Source organism: Theropithecus gelada, chromosome 20 (genome assembly GCF_003255815.1).
Source record: "Theropithecus gelada isolate Dixy chromosome 20, Tgel_1.0, whole genome shotgun sequence".
NCBI lineage: Eukaryota > Metazoa > Chordata > Mammalia > Primates > Cercopithecidae > Theropithecus > Theropithecus gelada.
The window spans coordinates 20,869,920-20,891,026 of record NC_037688.1 but is presented as its reverse complement, the minus strand read 5'-3'; positions in this window follow the sequence as shown (position 1 = coordinate 20,891,026).

The following is a 21,107-nucleotide window of genomic DNA, read 5'->3' as shown; positions in this document are numbered from 1 at the left end:
ACTTAAGGTCTATACTTGGGACCATCTTCACATAATCACTTATTTCTATCAGAAGAGCCCAGATTCAGTAGATGGCCAAAGACTCACTCAATAGCAGGAAGAATTGTAAATCGTAAGTAAACAGGGAGGCCATTAATCAGGACTATCAATATAAATAATCTCCCATGAGAATTAAAAGACATATAAAGCCAGTACTTCAAACACTATCATGTCAATTTAATACTAGTTGTCTCCTCACCACTGGGGGTTAGTATGTTCAGTGGTAGAAATATGAATGCTTATGTTGGATCTGTGGTGGATTCAAACCTCCAGCAAATCTGCTGAGATAAATGACTTAATTTCTCTATTCCTCAGTTTTCTTATCTGTAGCACGATCATGCTTATTTTGTTAACTCATAAAACAAGGTGTGTAAGAATTAAATGAATTAAGTCACAAAGTGTTTAGCATTTCAGCTAGTGGATAATAAATGTGAGCTACTATATTATAATATTACATATATACATTTTATAATTTACATAAATTTTACATATATAAATGTTAAAATTATTAGTTTTATATTATGTATGCCTACGTTGTCAATTCATCCAACATTAACTGACATTTACAAGTACATAATGCCTTTCCAATTCAAGGAAAATAAGTAAAATTAATTTCCTGAGTTAGATTTAAAAAGCAGAGTTGTGCATTTACATCCTTGTGAAATAGAAATGTTTCCTATATCTTTATTATAATACAGACTGAAAATTTCAAAATGATAGAAACATTTTAGAGAAGAACCTAAGAAGATACTATAGTTTTAGAAAATCATTAAAATATACTTGGGTTCCATGTCAACATTTTTCCAAGAAAAATAATGCATGGACCAGATACATACATCATAATCCCTGGAGTTATAGAACTTTAGTCATGATACAACAGTTTCCCCTTATCTACAAGGGATATGTTCCAAACCCCCAGTTAATGGCTGCTACCATGGATAGTACCCAATCCTATATATACAACAGACACTACGTAATGATATTTCAGTGGTTGACAAATTGCATAGACAATGGTGCTCCCACAAGATTATAATGAAACTGAAAAATTCCTATTGCTTAGTGACATTATAGCTGTTCTAGTGTTGTAGCACAAGACATTAACTTTGCTATGTTTATATGTGTTTAGATGCACAAATACTTATTATTGTCTTACTATTGCCTACAGTATTTGTATTATAATTGCACACAGTAACACACTCCACAGGTTTGTAATCTAGGAATAATTATTATACCATATAATGTAGGTGTATACTCAGTTGTACCATTGGGGTTTGTGTAAGTATACTCTGTGATATTCATACAAGGGAAATTGTCTCAGTGACACACATCTTAGAACATGTCCCTGTCATTAGAAAATGAATGACTGTTCTATATTTTTTTTCTATACATACATAGCTATGATGAAGTTTAATTTATAAATGAGGCATAGAAAAGATTAACAACAATAATAATAAAATAGAACAACTATAATGATATGCTATTATAAAAATTTGTGAATGTGGTCTATCTCTCTCTCAAAATATCTTAATATACTGTAGACACTTATTTTCAGACCATGGTTGACCTCTAGTAATTGAAACTACAAAAAGTAAAACTGTGGATGAGGGAGATGGCTGTACTGTCATCATTATCTAATTTTAGAAAATGTGAGTAATTAATTTATGTGAGACAATTTCTTCAAGTAAACTAACAGAAATAATAGACCTTACTTCTTCACAGAATTCTGAGGATGAATTATAATTTCAATACACATACATATATACATATTTACAGTGAATACTTCAGTTCTGAAACATCACAAATGTATTATTTTGACTATTATCATCTGCATTTCCATCCTAATGTATTCTTTTTCATCCAGTGGGATGGGAAAAAATGGGCTTGGTCTTAAAATTTTACTGATATATAAATCAGAGAGGTTGACAGCATTGGACATGTGAGAGACGTCAGTGTATCAAAATATGTAAGAGATGGTTACTGGTATTTTACTGACGAGTTAATGGGATAATATGTAGTAGAAAAAGCTACAAGTGTCATGAACATACGGATCATCTGGCATGAGTAGATAACCTTATAATGTGAAAACATGCATACTAGTGGAGTTGCATTGCAGAATTAGTTTACATTTGCTCTTGCTATGGTTTGAATGATAGTGTCACTTCCAAAATTCATGTTGAAATTTAATTCCATTGGGATGGTATTAAGATTTAATCACTTTTGGAAAAGTGATTACACCGTGAGGGCTCCACCCTCATGGGAGTTCCTTTCCCTTTATAAGGCACTAATCATGGATTTGTGCCTTATAAAAAAGCTGAAAGGAATTAGTTTAGGCTTATTTTTACACTTCTGCCTCTGCCCTGTGAGGATACAACAGGGAGGCCCTCCTATGACGCTGAATGCCAGCACCTTGATCTTGGACTCCTGATCTCCCAAAACTATGAGAACTAAATTTCTATTATTTCTACATAACTCGGTCCCAAGTATTAGGTTGTTGCAAAAGTAATTGCTGTTTTTGCCATTTCTTTAACAGAAATAATAGACCTTACCTCTGGCATTACAAGTAATGGCAAAAACCGCAATTACTTTTGTACCTACCTAATACTTTGTCACAGTAGCACAAACAAAGAAATCTCTATTACCTGTTTTTTTGACTGATTGATCTCAGTCTCACAGAGAGACTTGTAACAGGTTTCCATATCAGGAGATCTGGCTACGTTTCTAAAAGTGAAAGAATTTGAGGTGAGTCTTGGAAGCTGTGACTTCAAGATGCAGCTTTGCTTGGTGAGTCCAGGTTTGTGAACTGAAAAACAAATAACCAGTGTGTCAATAGTCGTTCTCCCACATATTAAATATGTCTGAGTCTCGAACACCTCATCAGTGAAATAAAGGCCCTGATAGGGCATTACTCTCACTGCATGTCTGCACACACAGTTAACTCATTGGCATGCAATGCTCAATAAGTATCTGTCGTAACAATCATGATTATAGCTCCAGGCAGGTGGAGTTTCAGACCCTGGCATTCTTGAAAATCCCACTCCAAACTACTTAACTCCATCACTGGCCTCTGCAGATTTAACTTAGCCCTAAACCCTTTGTGCTGATGGTTTACAATGTCCACTTTTCAAGCTAACCCTGAAATGGAGATCCTCACATGGGTCCTGTAAAATTTGCTTTTTCAGCCCAATACAGCACAGCTAAGTGTCTAGCTTCTATTTTTAGTAAGTGAGATTATGGAAGCCTCTTTTGTTTTTTCATTTTTATGATAGGAATAAACTACCAGCTACCTGGAAGATAGGGATCAACTCTTAGTCTACTTATCTGGATGATTTTATAGACTGAATTGTTTCCCCCTCACCCAAATTCCTATGCTGAACCCCCAAACCCCAATGTGTCTGCATTGGGAGATAGGGCTTTTAAAGAGGTAATTAATGAGTTCATAATGGTGGGTACTGAACATGACTGGTTTGCTTATAAGAAGAGGAAGGAACATACATGTGAAAGACCCTGTTAAGACATGGTCTTAAAGAATGCTAAGGTCTTAAAGATGGCTAAGGAGGCCATCTATAAGTGAAAGAGAGAAGCCTTTGGGGAAACAGAATCTGCCAACACCTTGATTTTTAATATCTAGCCTCCAGAACTGTGAGAAAATAAATTTATGTTGTTTAAGTCACCTAGTGTGTGACATTTTGTTGTGGCAACCCTAACAAACAAATACAAGTGAGTATAAGAATCAAAGATGTGAACTGCCAGTTCCAAAATGGAAGGACAGAAGCAAGCTGGCTTTACTCAACCAAAATAAAAACATAAACATATAGCACTGAGATTTTCACCAGCAACTCTCCTCAACTGGGATATGAGATAAGAGACTTCCTGGGGCTACAGAGAAGTGAAAGTAACCTCCAAATAGATGGTAAGAAAATTGAACTACCATATCTGCAAATTCCCTTCCTACCCCATCTGCTGGGCGTCAATTATGTGGAAAATCTCTCCTCGATTCTTGTTTTATGAGTTAACAAAATAAGCATGATCGTGCTACAGATAAGAAAACTGAGGAATAGAGAAATTAAGTCATTTATCTCAGCAGATTTGCTGGAGGTTTGAATCTACCACAGATCCAACATAAGCATTCATATTTCTACCATTGAACATTCTAACCCCCAGTGGTGAGGAGACAACTAGTATTAAATTGACATGATAGTGTTTGAAGTACTGGCTTTATATGTCTTTTAATTCTTATGGGAGATTATTTATATTGATAGTCCTGATTAATGGCCTCCCTGTTTACTTACGATTTACAATTCTTCCTGCTATTGAGTGAGTCTTTGGCCATCTATTGAATCTGGGCTCTTCTGATAGAAGTAAGTGATTAAATGAAGATGGTCCCAAGTATAGACCTTAAGTCCATCTCATAACAATCTACAGGTCTTCTACTATCAAACAGTTAAGATAACGCAGATCACAGGCAAGAGTTGCCTACTCAGCCCATAGTTGAGTATTAACACATGAATGTGCCCTTCTAAGAAAAGAAGAACCACTCTGGAAGTTTGCAGCATACAAAATCAGTATACAAAAATCAGTAACATTTACAAACATCAACAATCTGAAGCAGAAGTCAAATACCTATCCCATTTACAGTAGCTACAAAATATAGAAATCACCTAGGAATCAATCCATCTAAAGAAGTGAAAGATCTATACAAGGAAAACTATAAAACCCTGATGAAACAAAGTGAAAAGGACACACAGAAATAAAAACTATTCCACGCTCATGAATTGGAAGAATTAATACCTGGATAATAAAATAATCTGCACAACAAAGCCCCATGACACACGTTTACCTATGTAGCAAACCTGCATATGTACCCCTGAACTTAAAAGTTTTTTAAAAATTGTGAAAATGTCAATACCATCTAAAGCAATTTACAGATTAATGCAATGCCTTTCAAATTCCAACGAAATTCTTCACAGAAATAGAAAAAAAAATCCTAACATGTATAGGGAACCACAAAAGACCCCAAATACCCAAAGCAATCCTGAGCAAAAAGAACAAAGCTGGAGGCATCACACCACCTCACTTCAACATTTACTACAAAGCTATAGTAATGAAAACAGCATGGTACTGGCATAAAAACAGACACATAGACCAATGGAACAGAATGGTAAACCTAGATATAAATCCATGCATTTATAGCTAATCCATCTTTGACAAAGTTTCCAAGCATATACAATGGAGGACAAACAGTCTCTTCAATAAATGGTTGTGGGAAAACTAAATATGTGAAGAATGAAAGTAGATCCCTATCTCTCATCATACACAAAAAATCAAATCAAAATGGATTGAAGACTTAAATCTGAAACCTGAAACTATGAAACTACTAGAATGAAAGTTCGGAGATAATCTCTAAGACAGTGGTCTGGGCAAATATTTTCATGTAAGACCTCAAAAGCACAGTCAACCAAAGGAAAAATACACAAATGACATTACATCAAGCTAAAATGCTTCTGCAAAGCAAAGAAAATAATCAACAAAGTGAAGAGATAACACACAGAAGGGAGAAAACACATGCAATGTGTTCACCTGACAAAAAAACAGTTATCAGTGTATATAAGAAGCTCAGACAACTCAATTGCAAACAAAATTCCAAGTAAAAATGGGCAAAAGATCTGTAAAGTCATTTCTCAAAAAAAAAAAAAAAAAAAAACAAACAAAAAACCATACAAATGGCCAACAGGTATATAAATAAATGTTCAGCATCACTAATCATCAGGGAAATGAAAATCCAAAGCACAATGAGAAATCATCTCAACCCAGTTTAAATGGCTTGTATCAAAAAGGCAATAATGGATGCTGGCAAAGATGTGGAGAAAAGGAACCCTCATACACTGTGGGTGGAAATGTCAATTAGTACAGCCATGATGGAGAACAGTATGGAGTTTTCTCAAAAAACTAAATATAGAACTATCATAAGATTCAGAAATTCCGTAACTGAGTATATATTTAAAAGAATAAAAAATAAAATCAATGTACTAAAGAGACATCTGCACTCCCATGTTTATTACAGTACTGTTCACATTAGCTAAGATATGAAATCAACCAAAGTGCCCTTCAACAGATGAATGAAGAAAATGCTGTATATATACACACAATTGAATAGTATTAAGTCACAAAAAAGAACAAAATGCTGTCATTGACATCAACATGCATGTAACTGAAGGCCATCGTTATGGGAAATAAGCCAACCACAGAGAGACAAATGTCGCATGTTCTCACTCATATGTGGGAGCTAAAAAGTTGAATTTCATGAACATGGAGAGTGGATTGGTGACTGAGAAATATAACAAGAGCAGGAGAGTGAAGCGGGAAAAATATATAAATGTGTTTTTTACTACTGAACTGTACACTTAAAGATTATAAAGATGGTAAATTTTATGTGTATATTTTACCTCAATGAAAGAATAATCAAAGAGGAAATGCATATACAGCCACAGTTTCTGACACAGTACAACATATTAGTGTCCCACATAAGATTTTTATACTCACGATGGCGGAAAATAACCCACCAAACACCAATATTCTACACATTTTGTTGAAAAAAACAATGGACAAATTACAAGCAAAGGACATGCAAAAACCCGATAATTATATTCAAGGAGATGCTGAAGTTAGGCCAGAGGTGAGAATCTAAGATGGTATCTGAGAAACTTGGGAATTTACTGTATAAAAGTAGCAAAACTTGGAAATTTAGTTTATAAAAATAGCGAAACAAGATGAGAGGGCAGAGTGTTCCCAAGGCCTTGCAAGTACATGTATAGGATAATTATTTGGGGTTTCTTTTCATCTTTTCAAAGTAAGATAAATATCCCATGAACACTGCTTCTTTCTATTATTGTATCACTTACTGGTGATTAAAAAATTCTTTACTAAGGTGTTTAGGAAGGCTATGAGTAGTTATAATCTTGGAGATATTCCCAACTCTTCACAGATGAAAGATGTGTTCTCACCATGTTACATCTATGAACTCAACCCAGTGTGAAACTCAGGACAAGATCCAGTACCAGTAGGATCCTATTGATAGCGTTAGAGATTCAGAATAGAGCAAGAACCCAACCACAGCTGGTAAGAAGAGTCACCACAGGCAAACTGCTCATTAATGCTGCTTGTAATCACAACACATTTAGCAGGCCAGAATAGCAGACTAGAAACATAATGTAAGCGTGGAGCCAATATCATTGACCTCCCGAGGAAGGAAATGGAGTTGGCATCTCACTGTATATGGTGAAGCCAGCCTTGTACTAAGCACCCAGGGAGCAAGTAAGAAAAGCTGCAGTTAAGCTATTTCCCACGCACTATTTCAAAAGTCCCTTTATCCCCTCTGCCTAGCCACTTTCACCACCTATTTCTCTCAAACCTTAAAAGCTCTAGGGAGACAATGCAATATCCTGAAAAAATACCTGTACTTCTGAAAGTGTGTTAAAGGCTTAACTCTTTCATTTACCAAATGCAACTTAACTTGGGCAATTTCAATATCAAATATCAACTTCCTCATCTTCAATTTCCCTATAACATTACTCTGAGAATTAAGTAAATACATGTTTGGTTTTCTTTTTTTCTAAGATTTAATAATTTAAAAGTAAATTATTTTTTAATTGCTACAATATCCAGGTTGTTCTAGGTTTTATTTAACAACCGCACAGGGGTTCAGATTAACAACCCAGAACCTTTATAGAATACATCTTGATATGTGTCTGAACTATCGTGTGGGTACTTCCCATGCCTCCTCTCTCAGATACATGCCTGCATTGTTCCCTCAAGCCTGCATCCTAAATCACTTTACAGCAAAGGTCTTCTATTCCACATCGTAAACCACTGCAACATGCATTTTAATGCGGCATGCTTGCACTCTCCAAGATTAATTTCTGACACTGGCAATAACCGAGGTGTCAATTCCTGTTAACAATCTACGCCTTGGCAGATTTTTGTCAATCCATTAATAATGTGTGTAATTGATAGCAACAGAGAGAGGCCACTGCTATTAATTCACTGCTGATTACTGATGCTTATTAAGGATGATGGTAGTGGGTTTTTTCCTGTCAGTCAAATTGTAGCTTTTCAAAATTAGTTGTAGTAAATAAGGAAAAGAACACAATATTAAGTTCTAAAAATTGATTCATATTTAAATTAGCCAGTCTTTAGAAAGTATTTGCTCTACACTAGGCAATAGACTATGTACTATGCATTAATTATCTCCTTGCATTTTTACATTGACAATTTGAGACATACTTCACTCTCCTATATTTCAATTACTTGCTGAGGATCAAAGCATAAATAATATTTATGATTCAAGAAGAAGAGATCCCAGAGACCTTTGAAAAATATAGGACTACATTTTAATTTATTGTCCAAAGTCATGTAGATTTACTAGAAACAGAGTATTCCTTATCCAGTAGTCTTTAACCAGAAATCTCCATAACTTCTTCCTCGATGGCAAATAGAACTTCACACAATAAAGGCAAATAAGGGATACTTTTTCAGCCTTCCTTGAAGTAAGGCATATTTACATTAACATGTGAAAAGGCTTTTATAAATTCTGTTGTAGAGAAAACATTCTGATGAAGTTGAACCCAAGTTTTCTCACAATTAATGGATCGAGAAACACCATTGTCATATGACACCAATAAATATCCCACAAAACTGAGATTCTGGATTTCACCTTTTGAAGAAGATTGTTGTCAATCCATGAGGTGGTAAGGAGTAAAGTAACACTAAGAGGCAAAAACCAAATAGACATCTAGTTTAAAATCAGAATAAGTAAAACATCTAAAGTTGTCACTGTGACAAATTTTATAAATCGTGAGGCTCAGAACATTTCTGTAAGAATAAAATTCTCTCGTTTAGAGAAGCTTCAGAGCAAAGAATTGCTTTTTAGACCAAATTTGTACCTGTTGTGGCAGATGGAAAAGTCTCTATGAGAATAAGTGGGGTTCTACAGTCGGAGAGGTTTGAACTCAAATCCTGGCTGTATGTGAACTGGGTGGCTTCCAAAAAGGTACAGTACTGTTCTGAGCTTTATTTTATTTTTCTTTCTCTTCTGTTTTTTTTTTTTTTTCCTTAAATAAAGCTTTAAGCAGTTCCAATTCATTGAATTACTGAGAAGATTAAATGAGGGTAAAACAATCCTTGATACATACCAACCATCCAATAAGATTTGGCTGCAATCACTACCTAACATCATCGGTGATTGTAACAGAAGCATGAAGACTGTAGCGAAGAGTCTGGATATGGTGAAACAGGAAATCGAGAGCCTTGTTATTTCCTGCCTATGGTAATGCCATGAAAAACAAGCAAGCAAGCAAAAATGTATTTTATAGAGCTGAAAAAAAAAATAGTTTATTTAAGGAAAACAAAGAAGACAAGGAGATGAGTAAGGATTTGACGGGGGGAATAGAGACAGGCCAGGCAGAAATAAGAGCTTGGATTACATTTTTAATAGCCTAAAATTTGGAAAGAAATTGAGATTGATATATTGCCAACCTGTGTTCTTCTTCGACAGAAAATTCCTTAAGATTCTAGGATGCAAAGATTGGCAGTCAAATTCATTCAGACATACAGATTTTATTCTTTTATAAAAAGCCATCCCACTGATATGCTTATAAAAGTAGATATACATTGTGGGGACTGTTGTGAAATTGCCAGGCTCTCATGGTCTCTAGTAGCTCCATTTGCATGCTAATGAAACCAGAGGCCAGATGCCACTAATTACAACCCAGTCACTCTGTCCAACACCCCACAACCAACTGCCAGTGAATGGACCTTGTCATTCCATTATGCAAATGATACTTAGGAAGAACAGGAATAAATTCTAAATAGTGGCAACCAGAGCCATATATTGGCAGGAGGTAAATTAATAAATATATTCAAGAAATGGAAATTAAAAATTATTATTCAACAGTAGATTAATCATGGCTGAATAAATATGGAACAGAACAACTTTTTTTTTTTCTTAGTGTTCTGAGCAATCAAATGAAACTTTTAGTAACTTATTAAGGTGTAGTAAATTTTATTTCCAGAAATCATCAATCAGGTTGCTGAAGGGTTAAGCATTCTTAACACACTCAAGTGGTTTTTTTTTTTTTCTGCATGAGACAAACAAAATCCTGAAGGATGTTTTTCTTGAGTTATAAAGTTCTGTTAAATAAAAGTAAAAATGGAGGGAAAACCTTTGCTCCGGAGCCAATGGCCCACACCAGCTCAAGAAAACTTATAAAGACTGATTCTGGAAATGCCAGAAATGCAGCTTGAGTTTTATTTCCTTGTAAGCATGACTCAGCACATTGCAGACAATCATCTATTACCTACGTAACCTGTTCTGATCATCCTAAAAGGAAAGACACTGTAAAATAACCAATAAGAATCAAGATGTATGCACTTCTTTTTTTCCATTTTTTAAACATTAACTGTAACCTTTAGGAGATGAGCTTCTTACCATTTTCTATTTTGGAGTCTCTCTTCTGGAATAGTGTGTTCTCAATAAAATATTCATGTCAAGTAAAACACTCTGACTTTTCTTTTGACAGCTGTTATCTCTAAACTACAAGTCTACAGCAAAATACCTAGGTAATAAGGAGGAAAAAAGACATCAAAATATTTGTTCTTAGTGGTTTTTGATATCAAACTTTTTCAAGACTATCCTACTTATGACCTGATATTTTTTTAAAGTAAACATCAATAGGGAGGTAATTTGTAAAAATGAAACAAGATGGGTCGGGAGATCAAACACCTGTGTTTAGATTACAGCTAAATCAGCTGTTACTTGGGAAAGTCACTTCAAATTTCCAAGCTTTACTTCTCCCCTCTCTTAAATAAAAATACCAATGTCTACTCATAGTCTAACTGTGTTAACTAAATGGGATAATGAATTGACCTCCTAGCCCTGTGCCTGCAAAATAATAGCTGTTCATGAAACAGTAGCTACTATTTTGTGTACATATTTTCAACTTTTCTAGATCTTCCTCCTGGAAAAGCTGTGTGTCACTTAACATACTTGAGCCTCTGTTTTCTCTGTGCCAAATAAAAGCGTTGAACTCAATGCTGTCGAAGAGCCCCTCTTGCTCTTGGTAGTTAGAATTACATGGACTAAGTAAGGAGAAAATCAAGGAGTACTAAGTCAAGGCCATTCAAAACAGAGTTTTCTGAAAAGTACATTGAACATAGCAGTCAGTTGTTAAGTTTAGGATATCATCTTCCCTAAAGATTGCCTTAGGAGGGTTATATGAGCAGCGATCAGTTCTCCCTAAGGCAATGCTAGTATCATGGCATCATTTTGCAAGAAAATCATAGTGAGAGTTTAAAATATATTTTCCACATCTCTATTAGCAGCCTGTTTCTCTCATGGAACATTTCACAAACTCTCAATTGATTGTGCTCCTCATTTTGTGACCACGTACTTCCTGTTTTTCTAGCAGTTTCTGATGGTTTGCATTCTAACCCATAATTAAGGAAACTTGTTACATTTTTAACCAGCTGCGATGAGTATATTATGTGTTGTGACATTTAACTTTTACAATTCACAAATTAAGCTTTTATCAGACCAAGTATTGTGATCATATTCTCAGAGAACTTCCTCGTGTCCCCAGCCTACCTTACTTCTAATAGGGCTAAGAATTCTTACTTAGAGAGGTTCCTTTAAAACAATTATAACTAATAATAGAAAGTTGAATGAAATTTCCCATCCCTAGGAAGATTGGTGGTTGTCATTTAAGGTTGGTGTTGGCTTCGGTATTCGTTATGCCAGCCATCCCATTCAGTCTTCACAAGAACATCAACACATAGTAGGCACTCAACAAGTACAGACTGAACAGACAACTCCATGAAATATGCAGATGAGGATTGGGTGTGGTGGCTCATGCCTGTAGTCCCAGCACTTTGGGAAGCTGAGGTGGCTGAATCATCTGAGGTCAGGAGTTCTAGACCAGCCTGGCCAACATGGTGAAACCCTGTCTCTGCTAAAAATACAAAAGTTAACTGGACGTGGTGGCACACACCTGTAATCTCAGCTACTCGGGAAGCTGAGGCAGGAGAAACGCTTGAACTTGGGAGGCGGAGGTTGCAGTGAGGCAAGATCACACACTGCACTCCAGCCTGGGCAACAGAGCGAGACTCTGTCTTAAAATAAATGCAGATGATGTATTTTCAGATACTAGAAATAGGACTTAGTAATGTTAAGTAATTCCCCAAGACCATATGTTCCCTAAATAGGAGAATTGAGATCCAAACCCAGATCCCCTTGATTTCAGTTTCTGTCAAGGGTGTTACACTAGATCTGCTATTTCTGAGCTTCCTCTGTTTCTTATTTTTCTTCACTTTAGAACAATCTTTGGCTTGCCACCAGCAGGCAACTAAGTTTAAATGTTTTTCAAAGCTTCTCTACTCTGGTGAGAACTTGCTTGAGAAATGAATCAATCACTCAACACAAGGAAACTTAAAACAACAAAAATATCTTGCATTATAGTAGCTAGGATGGATAGTAAGTAGTGATTCACAGGAAGTATTTATTTGATACTAAAGGAGGCATTTTAAATGTAGACTTACTTTGGAAGTTAGTATTTCCAGCACCATAGAGAAGCTAAATAAAAAGGCTCCAGTACACCATACCTGGGCAGAGTGATACATAGAGATAGGGAAGAAGAGTAGCCAAAGATTGGAGCAGCCTAGGAATGAAGACAGACAAAAAAACCTCAAAACTACATAGAATGAGCCCTTCTCTTAGAAATAAGTGATTAGCAGTATTTTTCAGAACACATTAGAATAAGACTGAATATGCCTAACTCACAAAAAATAGACTCTCAAGGTAAATTATGAAAACGTGTTAAAATAATATGGACTTTGAAATTAATGGATTTTGGTATGAACACTAGTTTCATTTTTAGGAGTGGTGTGGATTTGATCAAATTATTTAATGTCTCTGAGTTCATTTCTTTGCATTGAAATGGAGATGGTAATACCCAATTCAGAGTTATTGTGAAGATTAAATGAGATATTGCTTGTATAACTTTTTGCCACATGGCTAAAACATGAATAGTATACGCTAAATATTGACTGTTATTCATATCCTAGTAAGAGCCTGAGTAATAACAGAAAATGTATGCCAATAAATGTTTTGTACCAAAAATATGCTATATTAGCCCAAGAGACAATGAGTAGAAGCAAGGAAAAGAGGAAACCAAAGAGAATCTTGTTAGAGAATTTTTTATTTTTGTTGGTCGTCTTAAGTGGAGGTGCGTCCACTTACTTAAAATGTATGAGACAATTACTAGGCATAACGGCAGTAGATTTTTGGATGGAAGTAGAAATATACCAGCCACGAAGTAAAATCTGAATGTTGTCAGGGAAGTTTTCACAGAGGAGCCCTAAACAGGCATAAGCACAAACCTGGAAAACAAGGTACAGGTACTGACAGAGGATGTTCTCTGTACTTAGGAAAACCTGGCGTGTACCGCAGTTCTACTCTGTAGTTCAGTAGCTGTGCAATCCACCACAAACTAGATAATCTTTGAGATTCTATGTCATGATCTATAAAATACATGTAATATATTGGCTATATCGTAAGATGGCCATGAGTTTTGATTAGGGTAATGTTTATAAAGCCCTTAGCACAAACATTGGTATGTAGTAAGTATTGAACAGGTATTAACTAGTTCGATTATAAGTTATTAAGATGAAGTTGGGCAAAATTGTAGCAATCTATGGCCTTGATTCTTTCACTTCCAGCATTACAAATGGCAAAAGTTTCTCACTGAGAATTTCCAGACACTTTTTAGGATCTGCTCATATTTCATGGGTGCTTAGAACCAATCTCTCATGATACTTTCACAGCTTAACAATTCCACTATAAATTGGAATTTAGTCCTTTGTGATCATGGAGTAACCTTGGAAAATAGCTGATTTCAGAAGCAAAAATAGACCCATGTTTAATAAATCAATCTGGGCTGTGTTTCTAAGATTATACCTGAGAGGAAAGAGGACGCTTTGGTTCCAGCAGCCTTATCAAGGGCATTGTTGTCCACTTAATGGAAATGTAATTGCTCCTCATTCCTCTTTTCTCATTAAGTCAGTCTCACGGCTTGGAAGCCTCATAGTAGTGATCTACAAGTGTATAAGCAAAAGTGTCTCTTGCTGAGCTGAGAGGCCACTAAAGCCCAGATGCATTGCTCACTCCTGAGTGCTATATGTAATCCTCACATTAAATAATGTGCAAAAACTCCCAGGAAGCTGTTGGTTTTGAAGGCACAAAAAACAAAGGAAAAATTTTTACTCCATACCTTCACCCTCTACAGATGACAGCTAATGGAGCAGCTATCCAACTAGAAATGTTAATAACTACCTTCTCTTTTACCAGCTGTGTTTTACGTGCATTAGTTAATTTAATCCTCACTACTAACAATGCACTAATTATCATCTCCATTTTATGGATGAGGGAATTAAATCTCAGAGAGGTTAATTGACTTGCTCAAGGCCACACGGGTGGTAAATGTCTATGCTTAAAAGCCTGTGTTGTCAGGTCTTACATGCTTAAATAAGATTGTCAGGAGCAGAGATACCTATATTTCAGAACAGGGATTGGCAAACATTTTCTGAAAAGGACTTCACCGTAAATATTTTAGGCTTTGCATGCCATTTGATGTCTGTTTCAGCTACTCAGCTCTGCCTTTGTGGGGTGAAAGCAGCTGTAGACAATACAGAAATGAATGGCTTGGCTATGTTCCAACAGAACTTTATTTATAAAAACAGGCAGTGGGCTGATTTTTCCCACAGAATGTAGTCTGTCAATCCCTGTTATGAAATATTAAGCTATTTTTGGGGAAACTGGTGATTCAATGATAGAGGCAGGAGGCAGAGAAATTCTAGGCAGATTGGGGTGGGGCCCTGGCAAAACTCCAGCTTTGAGCTAAAAAACTTGAAATCTGTGGTCCAAAGTAAGAACTTCTTTCCCTGTATGCCTGCTCTGTACCAATTGGTTCTTTCTCAATAATGTTTTTTACCAATCAAATGTTGCCTTTTCCAAAGATACCTGTGGCTCACCCTGCCCCCAACCTGTGCCTATAAAGACCCCAGACTCAGCTGGCACAGGGGATAAGTGGCTGGACGTAGGGAAGGAGCAGCTGGATATTGAAGAGAGGTACCTTGACTTAAGAGATGGGGGCTGGATGAGGCAAAGAGGTGGCTTGACTTCAAGGGAGAGTAAACTACCCTTCCCATCCCCTTTCCGGCTCCCCTCTCCAATGGCCACTGCTTTCATCACTCAATAAAATTTTCCACATTCACCATCCTTCAGTTCATCTGAGTGACTTCATTCCTTTGGGGCACCAGACAAGAATTTGGGATGTGTCAACTGCAGGTACCCAAAAAGGCTGTCACACCATCCTTTTGCCCTCACTGACAAACGGCAGCCACACCAGACAACGAGGCAAAGGGTCCACTGTGCTGATAGCACACTGCTGTCTGTCTGTGGATGGCAGAGCTAAGAAAGTACTGTAACATGCCCTCTGGGGCCTTGGGGTCATAGGCATCCCCACCTGGAGGCTGCTGTGGGACCTGCACGGAACTCGCTCCTGACCGCGCTAAAGTGGCCAGTTCCTGCACTCGCTAGCATGCTCCCTTCCACGAGGGGTGGAGAGCCGCGGACCCGAGTAAGCAGAGTTTGCTTCTGCCAGTACCAAAGCGGCTGGCTGGTTCCCGCACTCATTCACTCACACGCTACCCCCCAAGAAGGGTTGAGCAGGGCGGGCTGGGTAAACAGTGCACCTGTCGCAAGTCCTGTGAAGGCATCAAGAAAATACTGTGCATCACTAGGATTCTAATTATGAATTGCCACTAACCCTTTACTTGACTTTGGGCAAGTCATTGTACTTTGGGGGACTTTAGTTATCATCTATAAAATAAGTTAAATCATTAATGTTTCTCAAAATGTGGACCATAAATCAATAACACTAATAATATGTAGGCTTCCCAACAGCAGAGATTTAGCTGTTTTGTTTAATGAGAAATCTCCTGGAACCTATGAGAGTGTCTGGCATATGAAAAGTGCTCAGATATTGGCTGGATTAATAAATAAACTAAATGAAATAATATGTGTCTAGATTTCAGACCTAAGATCAAACACCAAGCAACTGCTCTCACCATTAGTAGCTTCTGGCATCCTCATCTATTTAGAGTGACCATTCACTGTGTTGTCTAAACCACACCATTTTTGAAGTAAAAAGATCACTATTAATAATTACAGCAGGACAACAGGCATTACCAAGGCCTGGCCCAACCATGCTGGACCACAAAGCCAGTTTATATCTATTTGTACCCCAGGTTAATTTCTACCATGCGCCCACATACCTTTGTAAAAACCACTGAAGCTTTCCAGCCTTTGCACACCCAGGCACTGCCTTCAGAAGGAGCACTGGAAAGATGAAAACTGAACGTTTTAGCATTTACCTGTGAAAGGTGAGCTACTTAGCCATCAGAGAAATGCAAATCAAAACCACAATGAGATACCATCTCACACCAGTTAGAATGGCGAGCATTCAAAAGTCAGGAAACAACAAGTGCTGGCGAGGATGTGGAGAAAGAGGAACACTTTTACACTGTTGGTGGGACTGTAAACTAGTTCAACCATTGTGGAAGACAGTGTGGTGATTCCTCAAGGATCTAGAACTAGAAATACCATTTGACCCGGCAGTCCTATTACTGGGTATATACCCAAAGGATTATAAATCATGCTGCTATAAAGACACATGCACACGTATGTTTATTGCAGCACTATTCACAATAGCAAAGACTTGGAACCAACCCACATGTCCATCAATGACAGACTGGATTAAGAAAATGTTGCGTATATATACCATGGAATACTATGCAGCCATAAAAAAGGATGAGTTCATGTCCTTAATAGGGACATGGATGCAGCTGGAAACCATCATTCTCAGCAAACTATCGCAAGAACAGAAAACCAAACACCGCATGTTCTCACTCATAGGTGGGAATTGAACAATGAGAACACTTGGACACAGGATGGGGAACATCACACACTGGGGCCTGTCCTGGGGTGGGGGGAGGGGGGAGGGATAGCATTAGGAGATATACCTAATGTAAATGACAAGTTAATGGGTGCAGCACACCAACATGGCACATGTATACATATGTAGCAAACCTGCACGTGATGCACATGTACCCTAGAACATAAAGTATAATAAAAAAAGAAAAAATAATAAAATAAAATTAAATTTTAAAAAACGTGAGCTACTTGAAAAACACAGTTTACAATCAAAAGTAGCTACAATACTTTTAATTAAGAAGTTAAAAATCTCTTCCATACCCAATAATACAGCAGGATGCTGGCTCAACAAAGCAAAATAGGTCAGTTATATAAAGTCAAGAAGATGCATTTACTGTTCTCTTCTGAGTACTCATACGTAAATTTCTAATCCTCTACAGTTCTTTCTGGCTGTGAGAGTCTGTGATCTTGGTAAGTGATAGACCCCTATGACCAATGAATCACAACTTAAATGAGTACCAAGTTCCCAGCTGTGATCTGTGAGAAGGAGCTCAGTGAGAGGTACTTATGTCCTTCGTGTACTTAAAATATTGCCCTTAATGAATAAGTCTGGTGTGTTCATTTTTATTACAAAAGTAGCAGACCTATCTTACTTTCAATATTACAAGGACAATGCTTGCAAAGATGAACAGAGGACATTTAAAGATACAGGGTGTGAAAGCTTCCGAAAGCCACATAGTGAGAGAGATTAAAACAACTTGAAAGAATTTGATTTCAAAGGCAAGATCATATCTGAAGCATTTCTCAACACTGTTTAAAGCACAAAAATAAAGAGAAACAAAACTCCTTGGAGAAGTTTCTGCTCAATACCCAAGCCACAGACCCTTAGTGAACGTTCCCAATAGCAATCAATGAACCCCTAACAAGTGCTGTAAGGACTGGGGCAGTGGGAACAACACAGACCATTCGCTCTGATTCAGCGATTTTTATGAGCACCATTAAGTGAAGATGGGCAAGTAACTATGTGGCTCAGGGCAAAGCCCCCACAGCTTTGTGATGAAAAATCTCAGTAAGAACCCATGAAAGAGAACCCTTCAAATCAAATCAAACAAATGTGGATCTGCTGGGGGAAAGGGCCTTGTTTTTCATTTAAAATAATCTTTTAAAGAGTGGACAATAATCCAAACACCTCTGGAATACTGTATCTTCTAGGAGAATACTGAGTTTGATAAAAATATTTAAAGAAGAAATTTTAGGTAAATTTACCTTCAAATAGCTTAGGCACCTTGGACCAAAGTTTGTGCATTCTACAAATATTGACACAATAACACCATTTAAAATCTTTACCACTATTTGTTGAGTTATGTTGAATGTAACTTAGGATAAAAAGTTGTTCAGGTAAGTGATTGGTACATTTGGAATTTATAGATCAAAAATTTATTACAAGGAAATAAAAGTTTTTCTTACCTAACCTCTTAATAATTTTCCAGAGAAAATGTGTAATGTGTCCCTCACTCTGCCCTTCACTCTAGTGTTTTCTTTTGCATTATGGATACATTTCTTTTAATTTTCTTCATATAACTTTTCATGTGTACTCTTGAGATTGCCTATTGCTTCAACAATCTTTGTCCAGCTGCTAACTTCTTTCTTAAAATAATTTTCCTGCCCCCCTTCCTTCAATAGTAATCAATCTCTACCACCACCTCTATTAATTCTGTCACTGATTTTGTGATAAAGCTTCAGAAACACTGACGTAACTCGAAGGTAGTTTTTGTTGTTGTGTGAATCTGCTTGATGCCAACTTATGGTTGGCTTTAATGCTCAGAAATAGAAGCAATGATTAGACAGTACAAGGAGATGCTAGTTTAATGTAAGGAAGAACATTTGCATCCTTCTCACTTACTGTGTTTACTTTATATTCCACATTACAAGGAGCCACTTCAACATGAACACCAAGCCATCTTAAGTTTATTAAGAACCTAGTAATGTTTAAGCACTGTGTTATGTGAATATAGAATGATGATGAAGTATCCCTCCCACTTTGGAATTTACATTCAAGTATGAGAAATATCTGTTAATCAATTTCTTTCTGGAATATTACAGATGGTAGAGTCTGTTTCAACTTTGGGTGGAGGGCTTAACACATTCTTTAACACAGTAAATCAACATTACTGAGAAACAAAGTAATTATAAGAACCGTTCTAATTCTAGGAATCAGTGATCTTATATCAATCATATGGAATGAGGTAAAAGTGCATGCTTCATGTTATGTTACTTTCTTTTGCTTGAGAATGCTAAATTTGGAAAATATATAATATGACGTACTTGTGACAATTGAATTGTAAGAGATTTTATCTGATATTGCTTTAGAAAACAGAAATAATTGCTTCAAAGGATAAAGGATAGAAGGTTCTGATAAAGCTTGCTTACTTTTTGCGGGGAGGCATGGGGAGAAATGTCTCAGTGCCCAAGGTCAGTGGCCTTCCTGACTGAAGACTTTCCCAGAGTAGAGGGTAAGAGTGGGAACAGGAATATCAGTTTAAAGTCATCTTCATAACATTCTGGTGAGTGACTGATTCCTTCAGAAGCAAACAGGCACATGGTAAAAATATTGGTAATGTGACTGTAGTGTTGTTACTGTCATTTTTTTCTTTATTAACTATGATATTGCTTATGGATAGCAGTCAGAGTAGTAGTATATTTATAATCATGAACCTCTTAGGGTTGCTGGTTTGGTGTTTCAGAGTTTTTCAGTCATCCATATTAGACTTTTAAAGATATCTTGTGTGAAAATCCAATTCAAATTATGTAGAATTAAGATATTATATTATTTAGGATAAACAAATTAAGTGTGTTTGTCATGATTCTATAAGTTGATCTTATTTGCTATCAGGTATTTTAATTCATGAATGCAGTGTGATAATATTTGTTAAAAATAATAGGCACATATATTTCCATTGTATTTAAATTATGATCTGGCCTATTCAAAATTAACATAGATTGATTTTGACCAAAGAGGTCTAGAAGGCAAGACCTTTTAGAAGAGAAGTGGAAAACAGAGTCATTTCTTAGTTTCATTCTGCTACCCAAGATGAAGCTGGGTCACAGATTGCTGTAGACATTTTAAAATAACTCCGTGGATCCCTCCCCTTCCACCCGCTTTTCTCTGCTATATCCACAGATAATTCTCTACATATTTATAGTTCGAGAGGGGGAAATGACTCTCCAAGAGTTAACTTCAATTACACATTGGTGGGCCGTAACTGTGCTCTGAGTGCCAGTGAGAACTGTATGTCAAAAATGCCACCTTCTCTCTTATTAATGCTGACTTAGCAAAAACAGGGAATTTAGAGCAAGTCAGAATTCTTGTTTCATTGTCCTATTTTCAGTAAGAGAAGGAATTTAGGACAACTTAGAATTTTTTCTCCTGCCCTATTTTATTGCGTGTATGTGTATTCATATTCAGCAAAAAGAATCCCAATGTTAGCCTTTGGTGTCTTCATGTCCAAACAATATTTTCCCAAGTAATTTAATTTTTTTATTTAAAAGTAATATATCTGGCTAAAGACATTAGAGAAATTATATCAACTGAACAAAATTTTTAAATGACTCATGGTTCCACTGGCAAAGGAATAAACTCGGCTTTGAGTAAACTCTTGAAATGTTCCTTTGAAATATGCTTAGTCTTTAATGTTCATTTGATTGATTGTGATCATAATACATATATAAGTTTGCTTCTTTATTATTCATTTTTATATCACAAACTCTTTTCTCATTATTATAAATTTTGTGGTAATAATATTTTAGATAATTTCTAACCTATGGTAGGAATGTCCCTAGTTTATTTGACCTCTATGTGTTAAACATTCATTCTCTTTTAAAGTCTTATGTGTTACAATGATATGTTATTTCTAATTTTTGTCTTCCTTCCATTTGTATTAATTTAGCAGAAAATAAACTTCCAGAAATAAAATCAATTTCTTAATTTTAGGAGTATTTATAGGCTGTAATGTAGAGCATATTGGGA